This window comes from Coptis chinensis, chromosome 7 (assembly GCF_015680905.1).
Source record: "Coptis chinensis isolate HL-2020 chromosome 7, ASM1568090v1, whole genome shotgun sequence".
NCBI classification, from domain to species: Eukaryota; Viridiplantae; Streptophyta; class Magnoliopsida; order Ranunculales; family Ranunculaceae; genus Coptis; species Coptis chinensis.
This window is the reverse complement of record NC_141462.1, coordinates 72,865,034-72,883,401: the sequence shown is the minus strand read 5'-3', so window position 1 is coordinate 72,883,401 and position 18,368 is coordinate 72,865,034. Positions and strand designations below refer to the sequence as shown.

The 18,368-nt window shown below is 36.5% G+C and overlaps 1 pseudogene; it reads right to left on the bottom strand.

Annotated features, from left to right (window-relative positions):
- Positions 1-2,707: 2,707 nt before the first annotated feature.
- LOC147488751 (uncharacterized) overlaps positions 2,708-18,368 on the bottom strand; it is a 56,865-nt pseudogene continuing 41,204 nt past the window's right edge.

The following is an 18,368-nucleotide window of genomic DNA, read 5'->3' as shown; positions in this document are numbered from 1 at the left end:
TTCCTACATTGTGACTACGATGTCTCTTTGCTCAATGCCCAGTAATATCAGACAACACAGTTGTAGTCAATTCCTTCCGACTACCATTCACCCTTACAAAAATCTTACGACCCTCAATCTCCTTCTTCTTATAAAAATTAAACACCAAATCCGTGTGATATCCATCATCCGTAGAATACCACAAACTATTCCACTTCCTAATACACATCTCGGTGCCAAAAAAGGGTGAAAATTGTATTTGATTAAAACTTGTTCCGGAAGAATCTTTGGGGTTTTAGGAGCCATTGAGTTTTGCATTTTAAATTTGTGGTGAATGTAAGGTGGGGGATAGTGATTGAATCACTCGATCGAAATTTTAAGGTGGGCTGTGTGGAGGTTAGGGCGCGGGCGAGCTCAAGTTTGTCCGGCCCAAGGGGCGTGCGTGCTCAAGGTTTTTCTTTTGTCAGGAATGAAGGCGAGGAAGAAAGAAGAAAATCGCGTTGGGGTTTTTAAAAGGGGGTCACGTGCGAGGAACGTGACCGTGTAGGATTTAAACGCTTGGGCCCAAGCCCAAAACAATTCTGTAATACCCATCCTGTCCTATGCCTCGTAAAACTTAAAACTAAAATTCCCAATTCGTTAACGGTCTGATTTTGGCGAATGAGCTATGAAAACGATCAACAGAGAAATTACAATCCAATGATCTATAGAAAACTCAAATCTAAGCATGTTTGACATATAAGAATATGGAAAATGCCCCGTAATACGTGAATGACATAAGTTATATGATCAAAAGAAATCTAAATTCATAGATAGTGTCAACCTGAATCAAAGTACGACTAAACGGCATAAACAACAAGAATAGGAAGTTGAGCGATCAAGAATAGAAAGACCAAACATCCCACCCCCAAACAAATTTTTGAAAACGGGGTTTAGAAAATTTGTTTTAAAACGTGGGTATTTTAAAGTCAAATTCCCAAGACTTACTAGATTACTGTTTATAAGGTTTCAATTTTTAATTTTTAATTTTTTTTATGAATAAGGTTTAATATAAAGGAAAACAATAAAACAATAAAGACATAAATCACTCCATAGAGAAACATGACTCAAAAAACGAAAAAATATACAAGAGTGGAAAGCGTGAATTATATTAAACGTGGACTTAGGATCTGGTACTTACAGCCACACACTCCAAAGGGAGGGCCCGGTTACCTTAATGGTGCACTTACCAATATATGAAAATGAGAGAAAGTACACCAAACATCAAAGGTCAGTCCTCATAAACAGGGTCCTGTAAAAAGACATCCTCCACATATGGGGACATTAACTCATGAAAATATTTAAAACGTTGGCCATTAACTTGAAAGGTATTGTTGTCCTTGAGATTTATCAAGGTGATTGCCCCGTAAGGGGTGACTTCAGTAACCAGAAAAGGACCAGACCAACGGGTTTTTAATTTTCCTAGGAAAATATATAAATGGGAGTTGTAAAGTAAAACCTTTTGACCAACTACAAACTCTTTACGCAAAATCTGTTTATCATGAACACGTTTCATGTTAGCTTTATAATCATTTGCGAGATCATAAGAATCACTACGGATTTCTTCCAGCTCATTTAATTGCAATTTGCGCTTGACACCCACCTTATCAATATTGAAGTTCAAGCTTTTTATAGCCCACATTGCACGGTGCTCCAATTCAACAGGCAAGTGACAAGGTTTTCCAAACACAAGTCTAAAGGGATACATTCCTATAGGAGTTTTAGAAGTTGTCTGATACGCCCATAAGTCATCTGTTAGACACTGAGACCAATCTTTTCGATCAGGATTGATTGTCATTTCAAATATTTTTTTAATTTCTCTATTAGAGACTTCTACTTGGCCACTAGTTTGTGGATGATAAGGAGTTGCCACCTTATGGGTAACTCCGTATTTCTTAACTAAAGAAGCAACAATCCTATTGCAAAAATGAGTTCTGCCATCACTGATGATGGCTTTAGAGATGCCAAAACGACAGAAAATGTATTCCTTAACAAAAAACACAATTGTCTTATGGTCATTGCTATGGCAAGCCATGGCCTCTATCTATTTAGAAACATAGTCCACAGCAACAATAATATAAATAAAACCGTGGGAAACAGGAAAAGGACCCATGAAATCAATGCCCCATACATAAAAAAATTATACTACCATAATGGGATTTAAAGGCATCATATTACGTTTAGTGATACGCCCAAGTTGTTAGCAACGAACACACGTCTTGCAGTGAACTTGGGCATCTTTAAAAAGAGTAGCCCAATAAAAACCACATTGAAGAATTTTAGCTGTTGTTTTCATACCACTAAAATAGACACCACAGTCTGTGTCACGGCAAAAGGATAAAACCTCATTATATTCTCATTGGGGAATACAACGATGAATAATCTGATCTGCACAATATTTAAAAAGGTAGGGCTCATCCTAGTAGTATAGCTTAACTCTGGCCAAAAAAATTTTACGTTCATTTTTTTACCAAACATCAGGAATAATATCATAAGCTAAATAATTCATAATGTCGGCATACGAAGGTGCAGAAAAAATAGAATAAAGATGCTCATCAGGAAAAGAATCAGGTATTGACTCATAATCATTATCACTGTCATTTGTTAGTCTATATAAGTGATCGGCAACTACATTTTCAACCCCTCGTTTATCCTTAATTTATAGGGTAAACTCTTGTAGGAGAAGAATCTATCGGATCAATCTTTGTTTAGCTTCCTTCTTGACGAGAAGGTACCTAAGAGCTGCATGGTCAGTGTAGACTCAGGTCTTAGAACCAACCAAATAAGGACGAAACTTATCTAAAGCATAAACCATAGCTAAAAATTCCTTTTCCGTAGTAGTATAATTTCTTTGAGCATCATTTAAAGTTTTACTAGCATAATAAATAACGGTGGACTTATCATCTAGTTTTTGGCCTAACACAGCACCAACAGCATAATCGCTAGCGTCACACATAAGCTCGAAAGGTTTAGACCAATCAGGAGGTTGTATAATCAATGCAGATGTGTTAAAGTGGCTTTTAAAGTTTCAAAAGCCTGTTTGCAGTCATAATTGAAATCAAAGATGATATCTTTTAAAAGCAGATTAGTTAAAGGCCTACCTAATTTTGAAAAATCCTTGATAAAATGTCTATAAAAACCTGCATGGGCTAAAAAGGTTCTAATGTCATGGATAGTCCGTGGTATAGGTAGAGACACTATTTTATCTAATTTGGCCTTATCTACTTCTATGCCGTCGCTATTCCTTTTTTTTTTTTACCATAAAATGACATTTTTTCCAATTTAAAACTAGATTTTTCTCCTCACACCATGTCAACACTTTGGAAAGGTTAGACAGGCATTCACTGAAAAAGTCTCTATAAAGAGAAAAATCATCCATGAAAACTTCCATGAAGCGCTCCACCATGTCACTAAAAATATGAAGCATACACCACTAAAAGGTACCAGGAGCATTACAAAGGCCAAAAGGCATTCATTTATAGGCATGTGTTCCAAAAGGATATGTGAAGGTAGTCTTGTCTTGGTCGTCAGGATCGATAATGATCTGAAAATAGCCAGAGTAGCCATTTAAAAAACAATAATAAGCATGACCAGTTAGACGTTCGAGCATCTGATCTATAAAAGGTAAAGGAAAGTGATCATTCCGTGTCATGGCATATAAGCGTCTGTAGTCAATACAGATCTTCCATTTCATTAGAACTCATGTGAAAACATATTCACCCACAAAATTACACATAATAGTATCCCCCAATATTTTAGGAACTATGTGAATGGGGCTTACCCATTCGCTAATAGAGATGGGATATATGATACCCGCATCGAGTAACCGTAAGACTTCTTCCCTGACCATCTATTTCATGGCAGGGTTCAAGCGACGCTGAAGTTCGCGTGAAGTTTTAGCATTATCCTCCAAATGTATGTGATGTGTGCATATACTAAGGTCAATCCCCTTAATGTCATCTAGGGACCAACCAATTGCGGAACGATGTTCCCTAATCACCCTAATCAAACGTGCCTCTTTATCAACAGACAACTGAGAAGATATGATCACCGAATGACTACCATCTGGATTAAGCTGGATATATTTCAACTCAAGAGGAATAAGTTTAACCACAGGGGTGGGAGGAATAGGTAAAAAGGCTTCCGGAGGGTCCTCGTCTTGAGTAGTGAAGACTTGTTTAGGTAAGAGGTCTTCAAACCCTGAAGATGGAGCTACAGAAGGATCTAAGATAGGAGTAGACTCGAACAGGGCATTGACTTCCTCTACGAAGTAGTCATTGTCGAAGTTGGAACTTCTGAAGGAAAGGAATTGGTGCATCTAATTCATTGGAAACGTGTTGTTGAAATAATCTTGAGTTAAGCTCTCGATCATGCTAACTTCTCCATCGATAGTCATATTGGTAACTATTTCATCATTTTAAAAACATTTACCTCGACAGAAATATGGCCAAAAGACATGGACATCGAACCATCGTGGCAGTTTATGAGCGCATTGGCAGTTGCCAAGAAAGGATGCCCTAAGATGATAGGAACAGAGTTGTTAGTGACTTATGTTTCGAGGATAACGAAGTCGGCTAGGTAGTAAAAATCTTGAACTTTAACCAACACGTTTCAACCACACCCTTAGGATACTTAATCAAACGATCAACTAATTGCAATGTCATTTTAGTTGGTCGCATCTCGTGTAGACCTATTTCTTTATATATATAATAAGAGAGTAAGTTAACACTCATCCCCAGGTCTAATAGCACAGTCGTCGTGTGGGTATCCCTTAAGGTGCGTTGTATAGTAGGACGATCAGGGTCCTTGTACTTCACGATTCCATTATGTTCAGATAGAGTAGGAAACTATTCAGTTAAAAAGGTGTCTTTTGGAATGTTTATTTTCCACCTAGTAGTGCACAATTCTTTTAGAAACTTAGCATGTTGTGGTAATTTTTTAATAGCTTCAAGAAAAGGTAGGTTTATCGTTAAATTTTTAAAAACTTCCCTAATCTCATCAAAATTTGTATCTTTGTTTAACATGGCTAGTCTTTGGAAAAATGGTAGTTTCTCTCTATATTTAGCATATGGATCGATAGGAGTTTTAACCTTGTCCGCTTTCCTCTTGAGTTGTGGTTTAACTGGTACCTTTACAGGGATAGGATCTTCAGTTTCTATTTCGGTATCTAGCAAATTTTCATTTTCATTGACCACTGGTGGTGTATCAATGGGCATAGTTACGACGTTATCAACCACTCTTCCAGAACAAAGAGTGGTGATGGCATTTAACTCACCTACGTTTAAATTTCTATTACTAGTATTATCGGTTACGTACTTCAAAAGCTGTGTTTGGCATTTTAAGATTAGGTATAGCTTGACCTGGAAACACACCTTTTGGTTGGGCTTTATCTTGCGTTAACTGTTGTAATGATTGTTGTATGGATTGTAAAATATCTTGTTGAGCTTGCATGTAGGCATCAAAACGATCAGGTTGTGGATGTGTAGTGGTCACAGGTGGTGTGACAAGAACTATCTCACGTTGATTATTAACAGGTGGATTGTAATAGTTGTTATTAACTGGGACGATATCTCTATTATTATTATTATTATTATTATTATTATTATTATTATTATTATTATTATTATTATAATTACCTAGTCCTTGTCCTTGTCTTGGTGGAATTGGGTTGTAGTTGTTTGCTGGCCTAACATTTTGATTATTAAACCCCGGAGGTGTAACTTGTTGATTATTTCTCCAACTGAAGTTAGGATTTTGTCTCCAAGGTGCATTAGGAATAGGGAGGCTATTTATGGAGTAAACATTATCCGGCTATGTGGGTGGTTGTTCATAGACGAGTGGACAATAAGAGTTGGTATGCTCAAGGCTACAACAGAAATTACATGGAAGAGAGTTGATGTTCATAATAGAAGTAGGTTTTTGTTGAACAGAAATGACTTCTACCTTTTTTGTGAGAAATTAGATTAGAGTTCTAAGCTCGGGATCATATTTAACCTCAAACATACTGGCAGCTTTAGCTGTGGAAGAAAAATTAGCAGAGCGGGAGATGTCATTACCCCCCCCCCCCCCCTAATTATTATTACCCTTAGATTGATCTTCTAGAAACCTATAAACCTCTGAGGCTCCTTTACTAAGGAAACTACCCCTAGTCAGTCATTATATCAAGTACCTCTTTATGATGATGTAAAAGCCCTTTGAAAAAGGCACGAACAAACGTGTGTTTTGCAAGGTTATGATGTGGACACTTAATGAGAAGATCAGTGAAACAATTCCAGACCTTTGAAAAGGATTCATGAGGATTCTAGCGGAAGAAATGAATCTTTTGAAGCATTACATATGCTGATAAGGCTTCTCGTGGTCTAACCCATGAAAAACCGATAACAAATTAAATATATTCGGGGGAATTTGAAAATCCCCCACTGGGTTTGCAAGAACGATGCATGACTTAGGACTATCGTTTAGGGCTTTGTAAAAATCAGAGAGAGGAGTCTCTGTTTTGTCAGCCATTGATGCAAGTGTAGTGTGTGGTATTCTAGATAGGCATGTACGTTGACGTTTACGATAGATCACATTAGACGGTTTTTTCTTACCATACCTTAATCTCATCCAAGGCTAAGTCCAATATGAAAGAAACACTAACAACAGTCAAACAACCCTGATATACTAGAATTGAAACTCCTTTGACAGAAGAGACAAGGAGTGGAAGAAGGAGTACTTGAATGCCTCCTTGCTACGCGTATGAATAGCGTCTTTGATACGCGATCTCAGTGTATTGATGAAGTTCAGAACTGAATAATAAAATAACTTGAACAAAAAGAGAGCCTGTGACTAACCGGTGAAAATCGGGCTTTTGTTTTAAGGGGAGCGGGCGCACTCAATTATAGAGTACACAAGGACAAGGGCGTGCTCAAAGTACTTTTTCGAAAAAAAAAAATCCAGTAACAAGAGGGCAAGCGCACTAAAAAATAGAGGTATTAAGGGCGCAGGCGCGCTCAAAGTACTGTTTCGAAAAAATTTACCAGTCGACTTCCAAGAGCAAAAATCCTATTTTTTCTTTAAAAAATAAACACAGTGAGAACACAAATAATCGGGTGGGTGGGTGAAGTGGGATATTGGTAGAATTGAAAACATGAAGGAAAACGAATCTAAACACAACTAAGATGGCAGCGACGCCATTTGATAATTGTAAAAATACGTTTTTACTCCTACTTAACTAATTAAACTCGGCAGAAGTAAAAACATGATTAAGTTGTGTTGTTTATCAAAGTTATACTCTCGATTATCTTATAATAAAACAGGAGTCAGAATTCGTTCCATTCCTAGTTGCTTAGACGTAAATTTCTCTAACTCAAACAATTTTACGATATCAATGAGAGCAATAATTTTAATTATACTAATATGGAAAAAAAAATAACTAATTAAGATATTCTAAATTATATTAGGGTAATTTAACAAGAAGATGTGAATGAGAAGAAGAGATTAGGGGGATTTGATTCCACCTTGATTAATTCTTAATATGCTAGTGTAGATTTGTTGCAAACCTAATCTTTATGTTTTCACATAAAGGTTAGGTCCTTTTATCCCTAATTATTCACGACATCTTTACCAACTAATAATTAGCATGTGAGGCAATTTAAACCCATTCTCATGGTGAATTAACTACCTTCTAGAGTGGAATATCTTTCTATAACTATTCTATACTAACACATCAAGTCTTTATCAAAGCTTTAATCAAACCCCTCTAATGGAGGTTTAGCTAAAATTCATTAGACTATCTTAATTAAAAGAATAAGAATAAGACATCATAGAAACAATAACAATAACTTGGCTTTTATTAATGGTGGCTAGGCTAATAAAATAATAACTAGGTAAACTAAAGAGAAAACTAATTTATTATCTAATGGGAAAGAGTCTAAGAATTAAAAACTAAGTTCTAAAGAGTTATGGCTTAGTCCTCTTTATATAGGAGAGAGATAGGTTTACAATTTCGTGCATGGGCTTTGGAGCCATATTTTGGGCCATTAAATCAAGCCCAAAACCTAATTACTTAAGTCTAAAAAGGGTTTCTCTGTTAGAAATTACTGCAACAGCCTTTTTGTCCACTTTTACACCTCTGATTTGATGGGTTCTCTAGAAATTTTAGCATTATCTTCCAAGTAAATTTTATGTTGAACCACTAAAGGATTAATACCTTTGATATCACTAAAGGACCAACCCATGGCAGATTTATGCTTTTTCAAAACTTTAACTAACAAGATCTCTTGTTCAATTGATAGATCAGAGGCAATAATAACAAGGTATGTCTCATTGGGTCCTAAGAAAACATATTTGAGTTCAGCTGGCAAAGGTTTAAGTTCTAGGCTTGCTGGCGAAGGAGTGGAATCAATCTTGGGTTCACTACTAGGCTCAACCTTGGAATCAACACTGGAAATTATTTCGGGAATAGGAAGGTGGAGTGGTTATACCTTAGCTTTCCAATTTTCAGTATCTAGGATAAGTTTAGAGCCTAATAACTCATTCACGGTACTAATGGATCCATCTCTGTCAAAGTCACAAGCAAAATGGCTTAAACAGGCTTCTAATAGGTCTTCCACTTGATGAGTAGGGACCAAACTATTGAGGAGAAAAACTTCATCAATATCCTCATCATCACTGTTTTTCTTCATAAGATGGAAAACATTCACATTTGCAGACATATTCCCAAAGGACATCTTCATCTCACCATTTCTACAGTTTATCAAGGCATTGGCTGTAGCTAAGAATGGTCGTCCTAAAATGATTGGAATTCTATTATCTATAGAATCATGAGTGTCTAGAACTATGAAGTCTACAAGGTAGTAGAAGTCAGCTACTTTGACTAAGATGTGCTCAACTATACCACATGGAATCTTAACAGATCAGTCTTAATTGCAAGGTGACTCTTGTGGGCTTTAAATCTTGTAGGCCCAACTCCTGATAAACAGAATAAGATAACAAGTTGACACTAGCACCAAGATCTAACAGAGCATTGCCCTTGAACTTGTCTCCAATGTGGCAAGAGACTGTAGGGCGCCCAGGGTCCTTAAGCTTAACTGTGGTTTTCTGGTGGATTGAAGATGTGGCTTGAGCAGCAAGAAAGGCTTTTTTAGGGACATGAGTGTTCTTCTTAATAGTGCAAAAGTCTTTCACAAATTTTGTGTAGGATGGGATCTGCTGAATTGCACTGAGAAAGAGAATATTAATGCTCACATTTTTGAAAACCTCCATAATCTCATAAAAATGTTTATCCTTCTTATTTTGAGCAAGACGCTCTGGGAAAGGGGCTTTTGGCACAATAGCTCTAGTCTGGGAGTAATCTAGCTTTTGTTGTGGAGTCTTGGAACTTGGGGTTACAATTTACTCAATTTCTTGACTAGGTGGGGCTGGAGTAGTGGACTCACTTGGCATCCTAACCTGATTGTTAATTTGTCTCCCTAATCTTAGTGTGGTGGCTGCTTTCATCTCCCTTAGAAAAGTATTGTCTTGAGAACTTGAAACTTCAAAAGCATTTTTCTTGGTGTTCCCCTTTGGGTTAGCCAATGGTTGGCTTCAGAACATTCCTTTCTCTCTAGCGGCTACAAGGTTAATGAGTTGACTAATCTAGTTAGATTGTTGGCTCACTTGTTGTTTAAGATTCTGGAAGGCTTCTTCCCATGGTTGTCTTTATAGTTGTTGGGATATAACATACTGGGAACTAGAAGATGGGTTGTACTGGTTGTACTGGGTTGGGTTCATCTGTTGGTTCATGGGGAATTGGTTCTGTTGCCTACCCTAGTTATTACTAGAAAAACCTGCTGGACCTAACTGTTAGCTTTGAGGCAAATTTTGTCTCCAAGAGAAGTTAGGGTGGTTTCTCCAATCCTTGTTGTATGTTGGACTAAAAGCTCCTGGGGGTGTTCTCCTAAAATCATTAAAAGCACACACTTGTTCCATGGTGGACTCGGCCTGTTGAACAAAGATGGGACATGAATGGGCAATGTGGTCTGGACCTGAACAAATTGTGCACTGAAAAGTGTTTGGTTCGTTGTGCACACTCATCACGGAACTAGAAGTAGACGACACTTGTTGACTCTAGCTGGCCTTATTGAATGTTAAGGCAAAAGTAGCAAATTGCTTAGTCAAATTGTTCAGGCTATCTAACACAGTTTTAAGTTTGTCGGGATCTCTCTTTACTGCGTACATACCTCCTTTCCTAGGTTTACTAGTCTGTCTCTCGTAGATTGGGGTGGTACTAGTACTAATACCCCACTATTGTGAATCTTTAGCTAAGTCTTGGAGGAATGTGAATGCCTCTGATCCGGTCAAGTAACTGAACTTGCCTTTGTGCATGGATTGGATCATTTGGCGTTGATCTTGCAAAAGTCCTTTAGTGAAAAATTAGACTAATTGCCATTTTTCATAACCATGGTGGGGACACTTCAAAAGGAGAGTGTAAAAGTGGTCCCAACACTCATAGTAATGCTCGTTCTCAACTTGCTTAAAATCCATTATCGTTGCTGTCATCACATTAGTTTTCGAAATGGGATAAAATTGTCCCATGAACTTTTTCAACAATTTATCCCAGGTGCTAATGGGCTTATCCGGGAAAGAATTCAGCCACAAAAGGGCTTTGTCCGAAAGGGAGAATGGAAAAAGTATCAACTTCACTTTGTTCTCATCCAAATTTTGATTTTTAAAAGTACCACAAATGTTAAGAAAGTTGATTATATGGGCATATGGATCTTCATTATCCAAGCCATGAAACTGGCGCTGAGCAAGCATATTAATGATGGGCGGCCTGATCTCAAATTGAGCTGCCTCCATGGGTGGGTAATTGATGTTTGAGGGTGGGTTTGAAGTAATAGGGGCAAAGTAGTCCCTTAGTTTCTTTTCAGCTAGTTGATAATTTGCAACCATGGTGAATGGTCTTAGGCTGACTGGTGGAGAGAAACTTACGATTGTGGGAGAAAGGGGTGGGTTTCACTCTAACTTACTGTATGGAGTCCAAGATCGAGTTAGCCGTTTGTTAACTCGTTTCTAATAGGGCATAAACGAATGCAAATTCTAACCTAGATGCACACACACTACCTAAACATTCACTTACCAAACATCTTTTTTTTTTAGATGCACAATACAAATGCCAAGCAAAATGCAATAAATCCTAAAGTCTGACTTAAAAGGTCTACACTTGAATCTCTGTCAAGGGAGTTTGTGTTCCTACCAAAAGCAGGGGTGCCGCCTGGGCTTTACCACTATGAATAACCGCTCACATCCACAAGGTGGTCAAAGGTAACTCCAGTGGGGCTGTGCGTACTCTAAGTTCACTGAACTTTCCGCATTCTACTGAAATTCTCTGGCGGTTGCACTAGTAGTCACCGAAGTGAAACCATGTGTTCCAAGAAGTTGAAAAATGTTTACAGTCAACAGTGGGCTGTTCCCAGCACTCTACCCTTTAGTTAGGGTCATATGAATACCGATCTAATTATTTGGCTCTAATCTTGGTCAAATTTTAAGTCCAGGTGCAAAACTCAAACAAGTCAGAATTAGGTGATCACTTGTAGGCTAGGTCTGCCTTTAGTCAAATTGGAAATTTAAATTGACTCACGAAATTTAAAACACCCAACACACAATATGCATTTGAACACACAGAGAACTCCTCTAACAGGGGATTCGAGGAAGGCTTAAAAATTGTACCTCCTTAGCTTAAATCCTTATGCTTTCCTTCCATCTTTATTTTTTTTACCTAATTTGCAACTGGAAAGTCAACTCTTTCACCTCTTTTTCTTCACACTTCAAGATAGCAGCGGCGCCATTTGATTTAGACAAATCCTTTGAATATTTAATTCCGTCGTCTAGAACTTGTCAATCAACAAAAATCTCAAAACTGCAAAATAATCAATAAAATATGATTAGAATAGCGGTAAGTGTGGTATCGATCCACATCTTGAAGTGAATAAATGGGAGAGAAAAGATTTCATAAACCAATAGCTAATTTGGTGATTGATATTAAAACAATTGTTGAGGATTTCTAATTTCTTATCTAAACTAAAAATAAAAGTAACTTGTAAGAAAATAATGACTAACTAAAGCAATTAATTTTCAAATATCAATTTCATCAAAAACACATATAGTGGAGATTTTAACAAAAATGACAAAAACAAAATAACAAAAATTTCATGGATAGCTTTCACTTTCCACCATGGGGTGGAAGCTTAGCCCTCCATGCTATTAATTAACATGAAAGAATAATTAAAGACAAGAGATAGAGTGAACATTGAAACCGCCTTTATTGCTTTTATGTTGATCTTCGGAAAAATTACACACTCAAGAGCACTCTTCCTCACTAATTAAATGAACTAAAACTACAAAGCAAAATTTCTACTACTTGGATACTAGAATGGAGATAGAATGGATGTCGAATGGGCGTGTCATCAATGCTAATTCTCTTCTCTATTTATTGCTTCCACAAAGAAGATCTTGGTGCATATAATATCTTCACACAAAATGGAAATAATCTTTAGGATATGGGAAGAAAATATAAGATAAAAGAATTTAGGAAATAGAATATAAAAGAGATATTATCAAGGCATGATGAGGGAAGGAAATATAAATTGATAATCAAATAAAGGATAAAATGGAACGATATGGTTTTGAATTAGGAATGGAGTGATTGGCAAGAATATGGAAGATATGGGGGAATATATATGGTGGAAAAAATATAAGGTATTAAGGAATAATTTGATATGATAAAATCAAGAGAATAAATAATTAATGGAAATGAGGATATTTAATAGGGTGAAAATGGTAAGGATATATAGTGGTAGTTGTGATTATCCTTTCTTGATTTCCTTCCATAATTATCAATTCTCTAACATTTCTTTCCATTATTGATAGCAAAATTTATTCCATGAGCTCTCACTTATTGATTCTTTAAATGACCATCTTTGGCTCATGGGCTCGGGCTTTGACTAACATCTTTATTTCCTACAAAAAAATATTTTAAACCAAATTAATAAAACATATTTTGCATGGGGCTTTTCCAAAGGCATGCACATATATGCAAATAAACTTTTATGACAAAAAAAATATGCATAATGTCATAGAATAAAACAAATGTATGGTTTTACGTTAAAAATATGCAATTAAGCATAAATGATATTATAAAGTGCCTATAAAACTAAATATAAAATATACAATTTTAGACACTTATCAGCTTGGCAATAAACTTTTCTCGGTTTTATCTTGGGTTAACAAGTTCAGAAATTGTTGCATGGACGCTAGGATTTGGGTTTGTTGTTGCATGACAAATAACATTATTTCGGTGCGCTTATCTGTTTGGACACTAGTTGATGGTGTAATGGGAACTAGGTCTCTTTGATTGTTGATTGGTGGGTTTTGATAGTTCTAGTTAAATTGGGATGGAACCAATGCTCTGTTCTGATTGTTATAGGTACATTGTCCTTATCCTTGTCTGAATGTATTTGTTGGTTTGATGAAACCTGGTGGTATTTGGTTTTGTGGAATGTTGGTCCTTGCGAAGTTTGGATGTTGTCTCAACGGTGCATTTGGTACAATGAAAGCACATACTTCTTCTGGCTGAAGTGATGCTAGGTTTGTGATCAAGGGACAGGTGGCATCTATATGATTTAAGCTTAGATAGAAATTGCATGGTGAGGTATTTACATTCATGACAGGATGAGGGTTTTGGTCTTTTTGTTTGGTTGTGAGGGCATCTATCTTTCTTGTGAGGGTTTCGATTAAGGTTTTGATTTTTAGATCTGATTTTACCTCAAAAATAACACTAGCCTTAGATATACTGGGTTGGGCTGTTCTGGAATTGTTTATGTCACCCCAATGGGTACTCTTTTCAGCTTGGTTTTCAAGAAAGGTTAAGGCTTCAGTTGTACCTCTATCCAAAAAATTACCATTACTCATGATGTTGAGGGTTACTTTGTGTTATGGGAGAAGGCCTTTGAAGAAACATTGGACAAAAGTGGATTTTTCTAGTTTATGGTGAGGACATGAATGGAGTAGGTCAGAGAATCTATCCCATGCTTCGGAAAATGTCTCACTCGGACTCATCCCGAAGAATCAGTATCTTGCTTTTTATCTCTTCTGTTTTCTTGGAAAGTACTTCTTCATGAAGGAGAACACAACCTTTTCCCATGTATCGAAAAAGTCGACCTTCTGTGAAAGAAGCCAAGCGTGACTCTTACCAGCTAAAGTGAAAGGAAACACTTATAGCTTAACCTGATCGTCGGTGACGCCCAGATGATGAAAAATATTACATACTTCATGTATCTGGCATAAATGCTCATACGGTAACTTGTGTTCTAACCCGTGGAAGATGGGTAGAAGATTGAACACGTTCGGTGGAATACAAAAATCACTCCTGAGCGGTGTGAGTCGTATACAAGATGGAGGCCCATCTTGCAATGGTGTGTATAAGTTAAAGAGAGGCTCTTCAACTTGCACTACTTCGTCAGCCATCTTATTAGATGGAGGACTAGAAATAGGAGATTTTCTAGGGTGACGAGCTCTCCTACGTGAGTAAGTTTTATTCTTGCTAATACTAGAAGTACCTGAACGCAGTATCATACACTTTTAGCAAGACTCCAAAACTATCCAAACATGCGCAAACAGTGCAATGTATGCTCAAGAATTCGAAATTCGTTTTTGCAAGTATGGAGTTTTGAAAACTTTACTTTTGGTCTATATTTTACTATGATCTATTCATAGGAACAATTGGGCGCGAGACTAGGATAGCTCTACTACACGTCTCAGAAGAGTATGCAGTCACTTCACCAAGTGGTGTGCTACCAAGAATCTCACTCCCGATGATTCTGGGGGAGGGGAGTGAGGAAGGTAGTTGGTCTATTGGAATCTGGTAACTGATTACTCTAAATTTTCGTGGCTATATTTTTGTCCTTTTTCTGGAGGAGCGTTACTACTTTAGGCTCTAGTTGATTGATTTTAATTCATTTTTTTCGTCTAAGGCTTTCAATAATCAAGTAACGACCAATTTACCTACATTGAGTAATGACTTCCCAATCGTTGTGGCTCGGGTTCAGCCTTATGCGTGAATGTAAATTGCAGTGCGAAAAGTAAATTTCAAACATTCACGAAAGCATGCGTGAACACACAAGGTATCCTCTTACTTGGGCTTCGAGGAGGATTAGAATTTACCTCTCAAGCCGTGCTTACACGCTGCTTAAAGAGAAGGCGACGACAGTTGGCGCGTGATCTGAGAATCAGGCCCAATTCAACCTTTCGAGCTTTACTCTGTTTTAAGTTATAATAAAGGCCCACTTAAAAAGCCACAAGTTGGGTTTTTGAGAATTTATACAACTTTCCCTTCAAGGGCCCAAACTTAAAACTAAACTAATATTATATTAATCTAATAGATTAACTAGTTTTAGATTGGTAAACTAGATTAACTAGAGTCAAATAAACTTAGAGTGTTGATTACCAAGTTGATTCAAAGTGTGTGAGCTATGATCTACAACTTACCTCACACACTTGAACTTCCCAAGGCAATTAAAACTCTAATCCCTTGGTAAGTATATAACTTAAACTAAGTTTAACTCATGTTCAACATAAAGAATCAATCAAAAACCAATATTTCCTAAAAAAAATTCGTTTTTCTTTTTATCTCTAATTATTACAAACAAGTTCCACTGATTTCTCCTACTATATTACAAAATCTGGGCTCAGTGTGCTACTGTTCATCAAAAGTCAACTGAGTTGCCAAAAAATTGGACCTTCGACCTGGGTCTCTGGAGGAGATTGGGCGGTCGCCCCCTACCAAGCTCATGGTCTCCCGCCGGCACCGGTGAACTTCGGTTGTCTTGCGGCTGTGTCTTCAACTCCTCTTCAGCTTTGTTGTCCTGAACCCTAATTTGCAAGAAAGTGGACCAGTACTGAAAAACAATAAAATAAAATGACAAAAAATTGAAAAAATTGAAATGGAAAGATGATAATGATGCTCCCTTCTTAGATTCTCAACCAAGCATTCTCACTCCTTTAATCCATGATGGTGGCGCCATTTGAAGTTGTTGTATTTGGTGGTAGATACTTCAAAAGAGTGTGTTTAGAAGTGAGATTTATCCTAAATTGTTTAGAGTTTGAGTGTGGGAGTTGTGAAAAAGAAAGGTAGACTCTTGTATAGATTAAATTGGTTCTAAGCTAATGAAAACATTAAAAACTTTAGTTGTTTGTATTGAAATGACTTGAAAACATTGAAATAAAGATTTGTTGAAGATTGAAATAAGAACAAGTACACAAGATTGATTGAAAGGAAATAAAAACAAGTAAATAAGATTGATTGGAAAGGAAATAAAACAAACAATAAAGTAAAACTTGAATTGAAAAACTAGAAAAGAAATTAAACAAACCAATTGGTTTGGTTCCTAAGACAATGGATGGTTTTTCTCTCCCTTGCTTTTTTGTTATATACCCCTACTTTTGCATTTTACAGATTTGCCCTTCTTCATTACAAATTAGACACCTCACACTTCATTTTTGCTTTTGCTTTTGCTTTTTGGTGTCTTCTTGACCAAGATAGGTTTTGGGAGAATGTCACATTTTGAGATAAGGGCCTCCATCTCTTGTCTTCTGATTTGAGGGCTTTGACCTTGACCTTTGACTTTGACCATTGACTTTGACTTTTTTAGCACTTTTCCATAGCAGCTTCTGGTTTTTATAATAAGCGTGATTAAGACTCCTTTTGGTGCTAAGACGCAGCTTTTATGATAAGTGGTCTGAAATACTCTATAACCTGAAAGAGGCAATAAAAGCTATGAGTTGTCTTTTCGTGTCGCGTAAGAAAGACTATAATGCAGCAATATACGGGTAATAAAACACACATTTGGGAGCTGATCAACTATAAGGCATCAGTACCTTCTTATGCCAGTCACAGTCACATGTATAATGACTTTCTTTTTCCCATAATTCTATACACGTTTCACTGATTGGGTTAAGGTTGATATAATGCACACGACCAATGTTATAATCCATTCATTACGTGCTATGGTGTGGCCTGGCTGACGCATTCAACCTCACCTAATAGCCCTATATACCCGGTCTGACCAAATTGCACTTAATAGGTTAGCTAGGGTAGATGAAAACATAATGAAGGCATGGAAAGTTGTCATAGATAGTCAAGACTTAAAGGAGCCTCATTTCACAAGTGTGGAGTAACCTGAGGAGAATGCATGATTACGAAAAACTATATATGGTAATATTTATAATTTTCTGTTAGTGTCTGCTTATGTCCCAAGCGATTTTTATTTAATGTTATCTCCATTATGGATGGAACTCATATAGGAGTTGCGTCTGCATTTTAATTCTTTATATATTTGTATCGTTTAACTTTCTTTTATAGGTGCTCCCATTTCCAAGCATGCTTATATGGTACTCTCTATCTTTTATTTTCATTCCATACTTTGGGGGCAAAGCATGATTCTGTTTGGGGGTGGTATAGAAACACGCTGTAAATGTTTAAGCACATATTAGGCTATATATTACGTATTATTTGTCGTATTAAAATAGAAAAAGCATAAAAATAATTTATATTATGCACTTAAGATAATAGTATTATTTCCTTTTCCATTATGATATTAGTCTACAAATCTCAAGTAGCAATAAAATTAAGTGCAGTTCCTAAGAAACTTAGGTTAATACTTAGGTAATAGTCATTACATCTTTTCATTAACATCTTACATGAGCATGTATGAGTGTACTTGGTAGTATTTTTCCTAGACCTAGCTAGGTTAGACTACTTAATTTTACATATCTTGTGAGATTCTAGCCTAAAAGCCTCATATGCTTGGGTATATGAGTGATGACACAAATAAGACATATAATATGAGTAGACAAATCACACATCCACTTGCTTGATCACCATACCATATCCAAAGCAAGAATTTAGGCCCTCTTTGGATCGATATAGCTAAAAAGTCATACCTATAAATAATTATCTGCTAGTCGCCCCACTGAGCTTTTCATTAGCCTTTTCGCAACCTCAAATCCTTACCCATCTTTTAAACCAGTAAAAATAAAAATAAACCTACCCATCTTTGAATGAGTCTGAGAATATGATGAGTAAGGAAAATAAAGAGAAAGACCTGTGGAAAACCAAAAATTAGTAGTTGCTTTAGAAAAAAAAAAGGAAAGAAGTTTCCATCCAAAGAAAAAAAAAATAAAACAAAAACTCCAAAAATAGAATAAAATGAGTCAAAAGGCCAAAATAAAAAGGCTAAGGATAGAAACTAAGTGTAGAAGCAAAGTAAGAACAAGGTTTTCTCTAGTTACATGTAATTGAAGACCCTATTATCTCAGACTTGTTTATTTGA